Here is a 14,290-nt window from a genome sequence, read left to right on the forward strand (position 1 = left end):
CATCCCTACCACTCCCATACACTGGTTAGAACTCACTCTGGTTAGGTCACACCTAACTGTTAGCAAGTGTTGGAAATGTAGTCTGGCTGTGAACCTAGGAAGGAGGGGACTTGGACTGGTGATGGAGACCAACTCAAGACCATGATGCTTTAATGCAGTCACCTTTCAAGACAGAGTTAAGAGGAAAATGCAATGTACAGAGCAGCCTCTGCATGTGTGTGTATGTGTATGTATATACATTATGTGTGTGCCTATGTATGTGTATAGATTCCATCTCTTTAGATTTTTAAATATACTTTTAGAAAAGCATATGCCAATATGTGTATTTTGTTTTTCTTAATGAACTCTCAAGAAAATAAGCGAATATTTTGGTGAGGGAGATTAAAGTTGTAGCAAGGAAAGAGGCTTTACTCTTTGTGTTGAACCTTTCTTTTTGGTTAAATTTTTTTTTAATGATGTGTGTATGATTTGTATTTTAAAAATGACTTTAAGCAATGACAAAAATATCCAATTGTAGATATGTTACTATTACACGTCTTAATTAGAACATGATACAGTGACAAACTATAGCCACGTTCAACCCATGGAAATTGCTTCTTAAATGTTGAATGAATGAAGTATGAATTAATGAAAAAATGTGTAAGTGATATGGAGGCAATAAGAATTCAACTAAGAAACAGTAGGTGCTGTAGTTGTCATGAGTGCCTTCTTGAAGGATACAGTATATTGGGTCTTGAAGTATGCCTTAATTTGTAACAACTTTTTTATGTATACGAGAGCAGAGTAGTGAACAGCAAGAATGTTCAAGTCTGAGAAGATTAAGAAGAAAAAGGTACGAGCGGCCTCCTGTACTGCTAGAACCCTTTTGTGTTCACCAAGTTTAAACTGGCTATTTCTTTGTTTCCTCTTTCACGGATTTTGGAACATTATATCCTGCTGTGTCTTATTGTTTTGGTCCTCGATATGAGGAAGATTTTTCATTCTTGTTCTGTTTTCTGGGTACCTGCTCATTTGTAATTTCTCAACGTCCCCTGGGCCTCCACTTCTCCTGCCATCTTTCTGCAGCTCATTACCAAGAAAGGGCTTTGGGACCTTCACTGCTTTCCCTTACCTTCAACCCTCCACTTGTAATCATGGGAGTAATCCAATTTTACTGATGGAGGTATATTTTCCTTCTCTCCAGAAACCTTTGTTTTGTGTACCCTAGTTAAAAAAATACGTACAGAGTTATGACTGTTGTATTTTATCAGCCAGAAGTAAGAACATTATATGGGGAGGAACGGGTGGCTTATAAAAGATATGATACTGCTTTTGCTCTATATCCTGCAGGTAAACTGATATTTTAATTTCCTCAGACTCTTTTGAAAGCTCTCTAAATGAATGATTTGAAGAAAATATATAACTTTGGTTATCATACTTTATGGTTATTACTGTGTACACATTAAATGTGAATTAATGCAACATAACAGTGCGTTTCACATAAAAATACTATGAATTTCACTGCTGCCACTGACACAGCACATGTATCAATGTAATTATGGGTTACAAATCTTTGCCAAGAGAGGAAGTAACATTTCTTTGATATTCACTTACTGTGAGAATTCAAAACAAATTTGAATTTTGATACCACTTTGGTACTGTACTAGTACCTGATCTGTTCCCCTTGACTGAGGCTCCTTTGAGGAAATTAGCATTTTCTCTGGACTTAGCTTCAAATCCATAACAGGTGGTGGCACTGGAGATATTTAGCAAAGACTTATGCCAGTGAAATTCACTTGCCACTAAACATGGATGAGTAATTCTCACCACTGAAATCTAGATTCTGGGTCCTCTTCAAATATCATCAATTTTAACAAAGTAATTCACAGTCGTCTTATACCAGATAGATAAAATAACACGTACATTGTAGCAAGTAATTAGATGCTAGCTACTCTCTACAGCAGGCACTAACAATTAGTAAATGCATTCATGGAGGTTCAATTTGGAACTTTTCTATATACATCTACTAATTGTACTTTAAATGAACTAGCCAAACCTCATTAAAAATCAATAGTATTGGGCTTCCCTGGTGGCCCAGTGGTTGAGAGTCCTCCTGTCGATGCAGGGGGCACAGGTTCGTGCCCCGGTAGGGAAGATTTCACATGCCGCGGAGTGGCTGGGCCCGTGAGCCATGGCCGCTGAGCCTGTGCGTCCAGAGCCTGTGCTCCGCAACGGGAGAGGCCACAACAGTGAGAGGCCCACGTACCGAAAAAAAAAAAAAAATCAATAGTATTTATCAGCAAATGAATTTCATATATGCTCAAGCAATATTTAGACTTATAAACTGTAAGACCACACTGAAAGACAATTCTGGAGTCAAATCCAAACTATGAAAGACTTTCTCCTTCTCTCATACGGCACCTAGAACAAAAAGTGGGTGCTGATTAAATAATGACTGTCACGATTTCTCAGAATTCCTTAGTCTCACTCCTTGCTACAGCTATTACACACGACCAAAACTTAGCCACTGTGGGTCTGAATATGAGGGTGCATATGTGTGTCAGTCCCACAAGGAAAGGACTATGATATATTTACACCAGAAGCTGTTTGCCTGACTACGTGTTTCCCCACGCAAGTCATTCCCACACGCTTCACCCTCACTAACAGAACACACCTTTATGTTTGGGAGTCAGGCAGAGAAGACTTGATTTCTGGGAAGGTGGACCCAGCCCCTGATCTAGGGATGGGCATGAGCTCATGTGTTAGAAGGGGGTATCTTCTGCGAAAGAATTTTCTTTCTAATAAGAGAAGGGTTACGTGAGAAGTGCTCTTTGCAACAGAACCTCCTGTGGCTGGCCTGTGAATCTGTGTCAACTGTACTGTGGTGCTTGCAGCTGCTGCCGCCACCTTAAAACTCTGTTGGAAAGACCAAGAGACCTTAACATAGCACCTTGACATTTTTGATTCTGGAATTAGCCTACAGCTGCCGGCCGCTGGATGTCTCAGTATATGAGAAAAGTGTGACTCTTTCTATACATAATTGATGGTTTTATTTTGCTGTTATTTCTTGTTATTTGAGTGTCTATTTGAATTTTACAATCATTTCCATAAATTGAAACCAGTCACATGGGTTGTGATATTTTTTTCAGCAGTGTTCAGATGAGTCAGTTTAGATGTAAGTAATGGAGAAGCTTGGGTTCAACAAAGGCTGGGGTTTTACCAGGTGATTGTAATAAAGGAAAAAGTAAACAAGGGAGTTCTGGTGTTTAAAAAAATGATTATAATGAGGATCATAAAATCTAAGCAAAGTATGAGGATCATAAAATCTAAGCAAAGTGAAGACGAAAGAGAACATGGTGGGGGGGGGTCATATGAGATCTTAGGTCTTCATGAGGTCAGAGAACTCTTGCAGTGCACATATTACAGTAAACAAATTGGAAATATAGGAGAGGGTGGTTAAGCATTGGAATGCCTGCAATTAGGATAAGAGAAGTCCTTGGGTATGACGCTGGGAGTGGGGGATAAGTGCGGCAGAGCAAAGGATCGGAAATGTGGAGGTCAAAGTCCAGAGAGGTCAAGTTGACCCCAAAAAGAATGATCATGCACACAAACGAGAGCTTGCACATACAAGACATCGTTCATATGTGGATAATATATTTAAACATCCATTTCCATCCTCCTCCATATCCACTTCCCACCATCTCTGCCTTGTGGTGGTTGATCTCTATGGATTACGTTACTCAGGCTCCCCAGCTCTGTGGCTTTCAGTTGGTCTGGACCAAGGGAAAGTGGAAGGGAAATCAAAGTTGGAGAAATTATCCCCCTTCCCCATCTCTTCCTGACTGTGGTTCTGGCAGTAGCTGAGCACCAGGCTTACAGCTCCTGATGGAGGGGATGTCCCTCTTCCACAGCTCCAAGCTGTCTCCCTCATGGCTGTGCCTTCCAGCCTAGAAGTGGCAGTAGCTTTGCACAAGGTTCTCAATCAATTGTTTCCCTAACACTGCTCACACCTCTCAAAATAGTTCCTTCATTTAACTTTATTCAATTAAACTTTTTGAGTGTACTACACAGGACCTAGACGATTTCAGTCAGTTTCACTATCTATATTGACAGAATAATGAATAATAGAAAAAATAATATATTAAGGAAAGTGCCAAATAGTTTGATACCTAGTATAGAATCATGAGATATTTAACAATATTTTGGATTCTAATTGAACTGCAAAGTTTTCAAAACCAGAACTGTCCTTAACAATCAAAACCTAATCTAAATGCAAATTCATATTGCAAATTATTTTCAATACAGAGAGGGTATATGACTTATTTATTGGGAAATTTTGCATCAGGGAGACAAACTCTACTTTAGTTTGTCCCTGTCTGATGGTCCTTGTGGAATCCAAGCTCTCACAACCTTCCATTCAAACCCAATTTTATCTGGAGAAACAGACTATATTATATGTAAAGTAGAACATACAAAAAGTAAAATTTTGCTCAGGAAAGACACACTGAAACTGTTTAACTTTCAACTTATCCTAATTTCTATAGCAATTTCCCCTTCCCTTTGATATATTTCTGACATTCTTAGATTTAAAAATCACCTAAAATTTCTTATCATTTATCATTGCATAAAAATAAAACTATTTACAGATGATTTTAACAAAGGCAATGCCATATCATCCAGAGGCCCATGGGGAGACATAATTTCATATGATCCCATGCAGCTACTTTTTTTTTATTTTAAAACTTTTTGTCACTCTAGTGCCAGATGTCTATATCATTATTATTTCTGACATTGGCCACAAACAGTAAAATTTACCTTTCCAGTGGTTAAAAACTCCATTCAAGTTTATTATATCTCTACTGGAGATACCACTATAAAGATAAAACTGATAGGAACGTTCACATATACTAGGAGACAGAAGAATAAATGCCATGAACCTTATCTTTTCTATTTGTACAAGCAGCAGAAAATATTTGACACAAACATTCTTATTTCCATTTGTCACACAACGCTTTTAACAACGTACCATCAGCTCATATACCAAGAGGTTGCCATTGATGTTATGTGTCAGGAAGATGCTTTTCTGATGACCTTTAAATATCACAATCCCAAGTGATGATGCAGAATGACTTTCTTTTATCCCTGGACCTTCTTTAAAAAATTCAAATGCTTTGGGGTATGTCATCAGGCCAATGATGCAGCGTTATATCTTTTGCAAGACATTAGAGGAAGGAAAGGCTGTTAAACCTTGAATGTCAATTGTTACATTTTACCAAGCTATTTTTACCTTGTGTATTTGTAACATTTTTCATCTAAAGAGCACAAAGGACTTTGTACAAAAGAGTACCAAGGACCCCCAATATTCCAAAACTGTTGAGAGAAGGTGCAATGTGGGTGGGGGGCAGCTGTGCAACAATATAATTTTTTTTCAGTTAATTATCCCCTATCATGATGACAACGAGGATAAATTTTAAACTAGACTGCCCCATATGTCAGGTGCCATAATTCATGGATAAATCTGTGACACTTACCAAACCCTCACACACAGATCAGGTCCTTATACTCCCAACAGGAGACATTGCTACTGAGCCAGCTGTCAGTATGTACACACCATGTGAGAGGGGATATTTCCTCCACTTCATTTCTGTAAGCCAGATCCCATGGGATAATAAAAGAGGTCAGGTTTTTTTCTTCTAAAATTCCTATTTCTTGGCATGTATCTGTAATAATATGGATAAAATTATTTCCCAGAATTATTCCTGGGAAAAATACTGTGTGTATTTGGAAAAGATCTTTTACTAAATTACTTAAGGTTGAGGAAAGACCCAAAAGGCATACTAGAGGCAACATATATCAACAAGATATCTTAAATATCTTCGAAGAAGTAGGGAGAGGAAAATACAACAAAAGGGCATTTTGATCCTTGAGCACAGTGGTCAGTGGGGCTCACACATATGAGAGCAGAGCAGAATTGTTCCACCTAATAGGGAATATCCTAACATTGCTTAAAGAAAACGCAGGCAACAAGAGGGACCATGAAGACAGTTGTCTAATGGATTTATGAAGACTACGAGCAATATAATGTAACTATAATTGCAACGTGTAATGAAAACCCTCTCTTTCTCTCCTATAAATTCAACATAAAATTTTACATTACTCAATAGTAATTTTGATGTGATTGGCTCATTCAAGAGAATGTACAGAATAATGGGTGCAAGGCAAAATCAGAGGAATTTCAACATTTGACATCTTTTTAGATAAGGAAAGGTATTCACTTCTTCAAGGACTTTTTCTCTGCTTTCTTGTGCCAAGAAAAAGTGTTGATTAGCCTTACTTTGTCTTGTCATGGTGCAATGGAATATGTCTTATAGCCCTTTATATTTGAAGGACAAAAGAAGAACATTTGTCTGTGGAAAAACCTTATTTAAAAAAAAAATACTGGTAGCACTAACCTTATAGCTCTGTGGAACCTAATTCTTCAACAGCTGAAAATTCTATTTTCCCAGTTGAAATCTAATTTTAGAAATTATCTTGAAAGAGTCAAGAAACTTCTAGTTTCCACTTGGGATGTAGAAATCTGGGGAGAGCGGTACTCCCAAGCTTACAACCACAATAATAATCATAAAAAAAAGCCACACAAACTGCAAGTTGATAAGTTTTCTTGAACACATCAGAAAGCAGATGTTGCTAGAAACCAACGAGCTAAAATCTAAGGAGATAGATGCATGTAGGAAGAGATGGGACTTGAATACTTGTTCACCTGGAGCAGATGAAGCCTGACACTGGTAAGAATAATTCGGCTAGGATAGTTAATAAACCGGTGGAGGCTGAATAGGGGCTGGTGAGAGACTGTGGAGCCATAGAAGATGAAGATATAGAAAGTTTCAAGCTTCCTTTTCAAATTCTCCTCCACAGACTCCATCATGCTCTCAGAAAAAATCACCAGTGAGAGTCCCAAGAAAGCATCCCTCATGGTGCAGGCTGAGGAGAGTCAAATAGCAGCCACTGTGGGAGCAACTCAGATCCAACCCAAATCTTCTCCCTTGTCTCCCCTGTGGGGGAAAAAAAATGTATAATCTCTCTAGTGAAAGACATCCAACACTCTCACCCTGAGGGCAGTGGTGTTGCAGCCTGGAAAGAAAAAAAAAACCCTCTATCTTTGGGGAAAGATAAGGAATGTGTGCTGGATCTAGAACCACAGTTGAGGGACGGAGCGAAGTACTGGGAAGGTTGTACCTGACACCAACAGACACAGCACCTGACTATGACTGAGACAGAGTCAGAATACCAGGCTAACAAGCATAAATTGTAAAAGTAACAACAGAGTACTTCTAGAATAATTGAAAGAGTATGGAAACAGGCATTATCTGAGGTACAGTGCAAAGGAAAGACCTAAAGCTGGAGGATGAAGTAGATATTAAATAAAACCTCCTGGCAAACCAGCCCCCACCTGAAAGATAAAGTATCATCAAAGGAATTTTTTTTTTTTTTTTTTTTTTGTGGTGGTACGCAGGCCTCTCACTGCTGTGGCCTCTCCCATTGCGGAGCACAGGCTCCGGACGCGCAGGCTCAGTGGCCATGGCTCACGGGCCCAGCCGCTCCGCGGCATGCAGGATCCTCCCAGACCGGGGCACGAACCCGCATCCCCTGCATCGGCAGAACTCTCAACCACTGTGCCACCAGGGAAGCCCTCATCAAAGGAATTTAAAGCCTGTGGGGCATCGAGGGTAAAGATAGTAACAGCAAACCTGGAAAACTTTCCAACTCCTGGCTGGATTAATTTAAACATGCACTTTAAAGAATTAGCAGGGGGGGGCTTCCCTGGTGGCGCAGTGGTTGAGAGTCCGCCTGCCAATACAGGGGACACGGGTTCGTGCCCTGGTCCAGGAAGATCCCACATGCCGTGGAGCGGCTGGGCCCGTGAGCCATGGCCACTAAGCCTGCGTGTCCGGAGCCCATGTTCTGCAACAGGAGAGGCCACAACAGTGAGAGGCCCACGTACTGCAAAAAAAAAAAAAAAGAATTAGCGGGGGTAAAATGACCTAGCAGAAGGAAAGGCTTCATGTCCTTTTTTAAGCATAAAAACTCAGTCGCTATTATCCAATACATGATGTCTCATTTTTGACAAAAAATCATGAGATGTAAAAAAAGGCAAGACAAAACAACATACTGCTGAGAGACAAAGCAATCAGACAGATATGACACTGATGTTGGAAATTAGTGGTAATTTAAATGTTATGATTAATATGTCAAATAAAATGATTAATATTAATTCTGATTAATTTTGATTAGTAAGCTAAAGGATCTAATATAAGAGGAGTAAAATCTGCATGATCAGATGGGAAATTTCAGTATAGACTCAAAAACTATAAGAAATCATTAAATAGAAATACTAGAAATGAAAAACGCACTAACAGAGATGAATGATATCAGTGGGTTCATGAGTAGGGTTGACATACACTAAGACAGAATCAGTAAAGTGGAAGACAAGTCATTAGAAATTATCCAAACTGAAGCTAAAAAAATAGTGTGAAAATAAAAACATGACTGATCCTTTTATCATTATATAGTATCCTTCTTTATCTTGAAAAAATATATATATAAAAAAAACTGATTCACTTTGCTGGACAGCAGAAATTAACACAACATTGTAAATCAACTATACTTCAATTAAAAAATAAATAAATAAACAGGACAGAGCATTCAAGAACTGTGGAATGATATCAAATAGCTCACTAGTCTAACAAGGATAAGACAGAGATAATGGGGCAAAACAAAATTTTTTTTAAATAATGGCTTAGAATATTCTAGAATAACTGATGCTAAGCCACAGATCAAAAAGTATCAGAGAATATCAAGCAAAATAAATATGTAAAAATCACATTTAAGAACATTAGTCAACTTCTGAAGACAAAAGATAAAGAGAAGATCTTGATACAGACATGGTTTGGGGGGGGATTACACATGCAAAACACAGATGAGAATTAAGAGTCATTTCCTGCCAGAAACCATGCAAACTATAATATAATAAAGGGATATTTTTAGGGTACCAAAAGAAAAATGGTTTACTTACTAAGAATAAGTTTACCCAGGATCTGTATCAGTGAAAAAATACTTTGAAGTAGAAAATGAAGTAGAAAAAAAAAGAAGTAGAAAAAAAAAGAAAGAGAAATACTTTCTCAGACAAACAAATACTGAAAGAATTCATTACTAGCAAACTTACTCTAAAAGTAGAAGTAGAAATGAAGTAGAAAAAAAAAGAAAGAGAAATACTTTCTCAGACAAACAAATACTGAAAGAATTCATTACTAGCAAACTTACTCTAAAAGGAATGGTAAAGGAAGTTCTTTAGTTAGAAGGAATATGAAATCAAATAGAAACCTGAATCTACATAAGGAAATGAATAGGACTAGAAATGGAATAAATGAAAGTAAAATAAAATTATTTTTTCTTATTTTTTGATAGCTCTAAAAGATACGTCATTGTTTAGAGCAAAAATGGTTGCAATGTATTGTGTGTTTACAGCAAAGATAAATCTAACGTGTGACATCAATAGCTCAAAGTTTGAGAAGGAGGAATTGGGAATCTACTGTTTAAGTTTCTTAAAGTCCTTAACTAAACATTAAGTAGTATAGTAGTATTTGAAAGTAGACTCTATCTTGTAAACCCTACAGCAACCACTAAAAAATTCAACAAGAGGTATAAATAATAAATTAAGATTTGGGATAAAATAGAATAACAATAAATGTTTAACCCAAGAGAAGGCAGAAAACTAGGGGGGAAAAGAGCAGATGTAACAAATTGATAACAGCTACCAAGAAGATATATTTTAAACCAATTATATCAATAATTACATTAAATATGACTGGTTGAACATATAAGTTAAGTAAGAGATTGTCAGACTGGGTAAAAAGGAAAGTTTCAACTATATACCATCTACAAGAAATCCACTTTAAATATAAAAATATAGATAGGTTAAAAGTAAAATTATGGGGAAAGATAAACCATGCAAACATAAATCAAATGAAAGCTGAAGTGGCTATATTAGTATCACACAAAGTGTACTTCAGAACCAGGAGGGTTATCCAGTACAAACATTAAGAATTATAAAGAAATCAATCTTCTGTGAAACATAATTCCATACTAGTGCATGCAACAGAGTTTCAACTAACTACAGAGTTTCAAAGTGTATGAAGCAAAAATTTCTGGATTTGAAAGTAGAAGCACACAAACTCTCAATAAAAATTAGATACTGTAACACTTTTAGTAATTGATGGAACAAGTAGACAGAAAATCACTAAAATATAGAGGAGCTGATTAAATCTAGAAACCAGTTTGATCTAATTGATATTTATAGAACAGTCGTGCCAACAATAGCAGACGGTACATTATTTTCAAGTATACATGAAACATTCATCAAGATAGACCATATTCTACATCTTAACAAATTTGAAAGAACAGAATCATACAAAATTAAGTTCTTGGAAAATAATTCAATTATACTATGAATCAGTAACAGAAAGCTATCTGGAAAGTCCTTAAATATATGTAAAAATTTAACAAAGACAGCTCTTCATAACCTATAAGTCAAAGATGGTATTTTATGAAATTTGAAAATATTTTTAACCATAGAAAATAAATATTAAACCTATCAAAGCTTATTGTATAAAACTTAAGCAGTGCTTGGAGAGAAATTTATAGCATAAATTTTTATTTTAAAGAAGAATAAATGTCACAAATAAGTAATCTTCCTCTTCAAGAGACTAGGAAATGATTAAATTAAACCTTAGCAAGCAAACAGAAGGAAATAATAAAAAGCAGAAATCAGTGAAACTGGGAATAGAAAAGCAAGAGAGAAAAATCAGTGAAACTAAAAGCTGCTCCTTTTCTTAAAAAAAAATCAAAAAATTAATAAAACTCTAGCCAGACTAACCAAGAAACTGAGAGAAGAAAAAAATTACTAATATCAGAAATGAAAGGTGAAGTCTATTATACAGATCCCACAGGGTTATTAAAAGAATGATGTGGGACTACTGTAAACAACTCTATGCTCAAAAATTCAAGAACCTGGATGGAACGAGCCAGTTCCTTGAAAGACGCAAAATGCTAATACTTGCTCAAGAAATAAGTAGATAACTGGAATAGCACATATCTATAAAAAATATTAAATTCACAGTTAAACCTTCCAACAAAGAAAACCTTTGTCTCAGATGAGTTCTACCAGAACTTTAAGAAAAATGATACCAATTCTACAAAATCTCTTCTAGAAAATGGTAAGGAAGACTACACTTCCAAACACATCTTATGAGGTCAGCATTACCCTAATATTAAAACGAGACAAAGTCATTATAAGAATAGAAAACTAAGAAGAGGAACAGTATTCCTGATGTACAAAGATACAAATATCTCCTATAAAATACTAGCTAATCAAACCCAGAAAAATATAAAAAGGATAATATATATCTAACAAGTGAGTTTATCCCAAGAATGCGAGGCTGCTTCCACATTCAAAAATCAAAGTAATTCACCATTAACAGCCTAAAGAAGGAAATACAAATGCTTATCTCAACTGATGTAGAAACAGCATTGGATAAGTTTCAACATTAATTCAGGATAAAAACGTTCAGCAAACTAGGAGTAGAAGGCATCTTTCTTAATCTAGTAAGAGGCATCTACATAAAACCTGTAGCTAACATCACTTAGTAAAAACATGAATGCTTTATCCCTATGACAGTTAAGAAGACATGGATATTCCCTCTCACCACTTTATTCAACATCTTACTGGAAGAACTAGCCAGTGCAGTAAGACAAGAAAAATGGGAAAAGAAGTCATAATAACAGTAAAAGAAATAACAAAAAATGTCTCTGTTTACAGGCAACATGATTGGCCACACAGAAAATTCCAACAAATTTACACAACTAGAACTAGTAATTAAGTTTGGCACAGATGCAGGATACAAGATCAATAGAGATGTTAAAAAGAAAAAAAATCCACTTTGGTTGTCAAATCCCAGTATGCCATTGATAATTTGAAGTGAGGGCCAACAGCATTTAGTAGGGCACATAAGGTAAAGAGGTATCCGTTTGCTTGTTTTATCTTGTTTTGCTTTTTGCCTGAAGAATTGGAAGGATGGGGTTGTCAACTAGGGGCAGTGGGGAAAAGATGTTTGGTTTGGGGACATGCCAAGTTCAAGAATGTCTTTTAGATATTAAATTGGCAACAGGTGTACAAGATCTGGAGTTTAGGAGAGATCCTCCCAACCTGAACAGCATCAGCAAATGGCTGGTATTTAAAGACAACCAGAACCGGGTGAAGTCGCTCAGGAGAGGAGAACACACAGGAGGAGGTGGGATGGAGGTGACCCTCAGCTGTGCCAGCATTTAGAGAATGACCCCTTTTATGAATATGCCATGTGTGCTCATCAAAGAATGCACATTCTCTTTTTATTGTTCATGTTTTTGTTTGTTAATTCTTTATCTCTCAGTTCCTTGAATGTGTTAAAATTTCCAGAGTAAATATTTGACTTCTTTGCTCCTCTCAGTAATTCTCTCATTTGCTGTTTTCTCTAATAGACTTTACCTTTCAGAAACAGCTTGAGATTTACAGAAAAATTGATAAGATAGTACAGAGAGTGCCCATACACTCCAGCACATGGCTCCCCATGTAATTAACACCTTACACAAGTATGCTATATTTGTTACAATTAATAAGCCAATATTGCTACATTATCATTAACCAAATAGTATATTCAGCTCTCCTTAGTTTTTAACCTAATGTCTTTTTTTCTGTTCCAGGATCCCATCCAGGACACCAAGTTACATTTATTCTCATGTCTCTTTAGGCTCCTCTGGACTATGACAGTTTCTCAGACTTTTTCCTTATTTTCGATGACCTTGGCAGTTTTGAGGAATAACTGGACAGTTGTATTGCAGGGTGTCCCTCTACTGAAATTTGCCTCCTTAGTCAGGGGTTATGCGTGTTGTGGAGTAAAGTGACATTTTCATCACTTCATATCATATATCATATCAACATGATTCACGACTATTGATAGCAACTTTGATCACCTGGCTGAAGCTGTGTTGGGTTTCTCCACCATAGAGTTATTCTTTGCCCTCTCTTTCAGTACAGCACTCTTTGGACAAAGTCACTATGTGCGGTTCACATTTAAGGAGTGGGGAGTTACGCTCCACCTCCTTTAATGCAGAATTTCTACATAAATTAATTGTTCATCTATGTTGTCACATATTGAAGAACTTTCTTTTTTAAGGCTAAATAATACTCCATTGTATGTATTCACATTTTCTTTATCCATTCATCCATCTGTCATTGGACATTAAGGTTGTTTCCATGTCTTGGCTATTATGAATAGTGCTGCAATGAACATAGGGGTGCAGATATCTCTTCAAGATCCTAATTTCAATTCTTTTGGATAAATACTCAGGAGCGGAATTGCTGAATCATGTGGCAGTTCTATTTTTAATTTTTTTGAGAAACTTCTATATTGTTATCCATATTAGTTGTTCCATTTTACATCCCCACCAAGAGGGTACAAGTCTTCCCTTTTCTCTACACCCTCATGAATACTTTCCTTTTGTTTTTTTAATAATAGCCATCCTAACAGGCGTGAGGTGATATTTCATTGTGGCTGTGATTTGCATTTCCCTCATGATCAGTGATATTGAATATTTTTTCATAAACCTATTATTGGCCATTTGTATGTTTTCTTTGGGGAAATGTATATTCAAGTCCTTTGCACATTTAAAAAATCAGTTAGTGTTTTTCCTTTGAGTTGTGGGAGCACGTATATATTTTGCAAATTAACTCCCTTTCTGATATAAAGTTTGCAAATACTTTCTCCCATTCTGTAGGTTGCCCTTTCACTCTGTTGATTGCTGTCTTTGCTGAGCAGAAGTTTTTTAGTTTGTTGTAGTCCCACTTGTCTATTTTTTCTTTTGTTGTCTGTACTTTTGATGTTGTAGCCATTAATGTATTGCCACAATCAATATCATGAAGCTTTTCCCTGTTTTCTTCGAGGAGTTTTAGTTCAAGTCTCATGTTTAAGTCTTAGACCGTTTTGAGCTGACTTTGTGTATGGTTTAAGGTTAAGTGTCCAACTTCATTCTTTTGCCTGTGGATATTCAGTTTTCTGAGCACTATTTGTTAAAGAGACTATCCTTTCCCCATTGTGATTATTGATACCAGTTGTAACTTCTTGATCTACTGTGGGTTTTTTTCTCTTAATATCCCTCTTTTACTTATATGATTTTACTCTTAAATTCTATGTTGTCTGATATTAAAATTGCTATGCCA

The sequence above is a fragment of the Aethalodelphis obliquidens genome, unplaced genomic scaffold (assembly GCF_003676395.1).
Source record: "Aethalodelphis obliquidens isolate GAN/ISIS:26980383/991018 unplaced genomic scaffold, ASM367639v1 scaffold56, whole genome shotgun sequence".
NCBI lineage: Eukaryota > Metazoa > Chordata > Mammalia > Artiodactyla > Delphinidae > Aethalodelphis > Aethalodelphis obliquidens.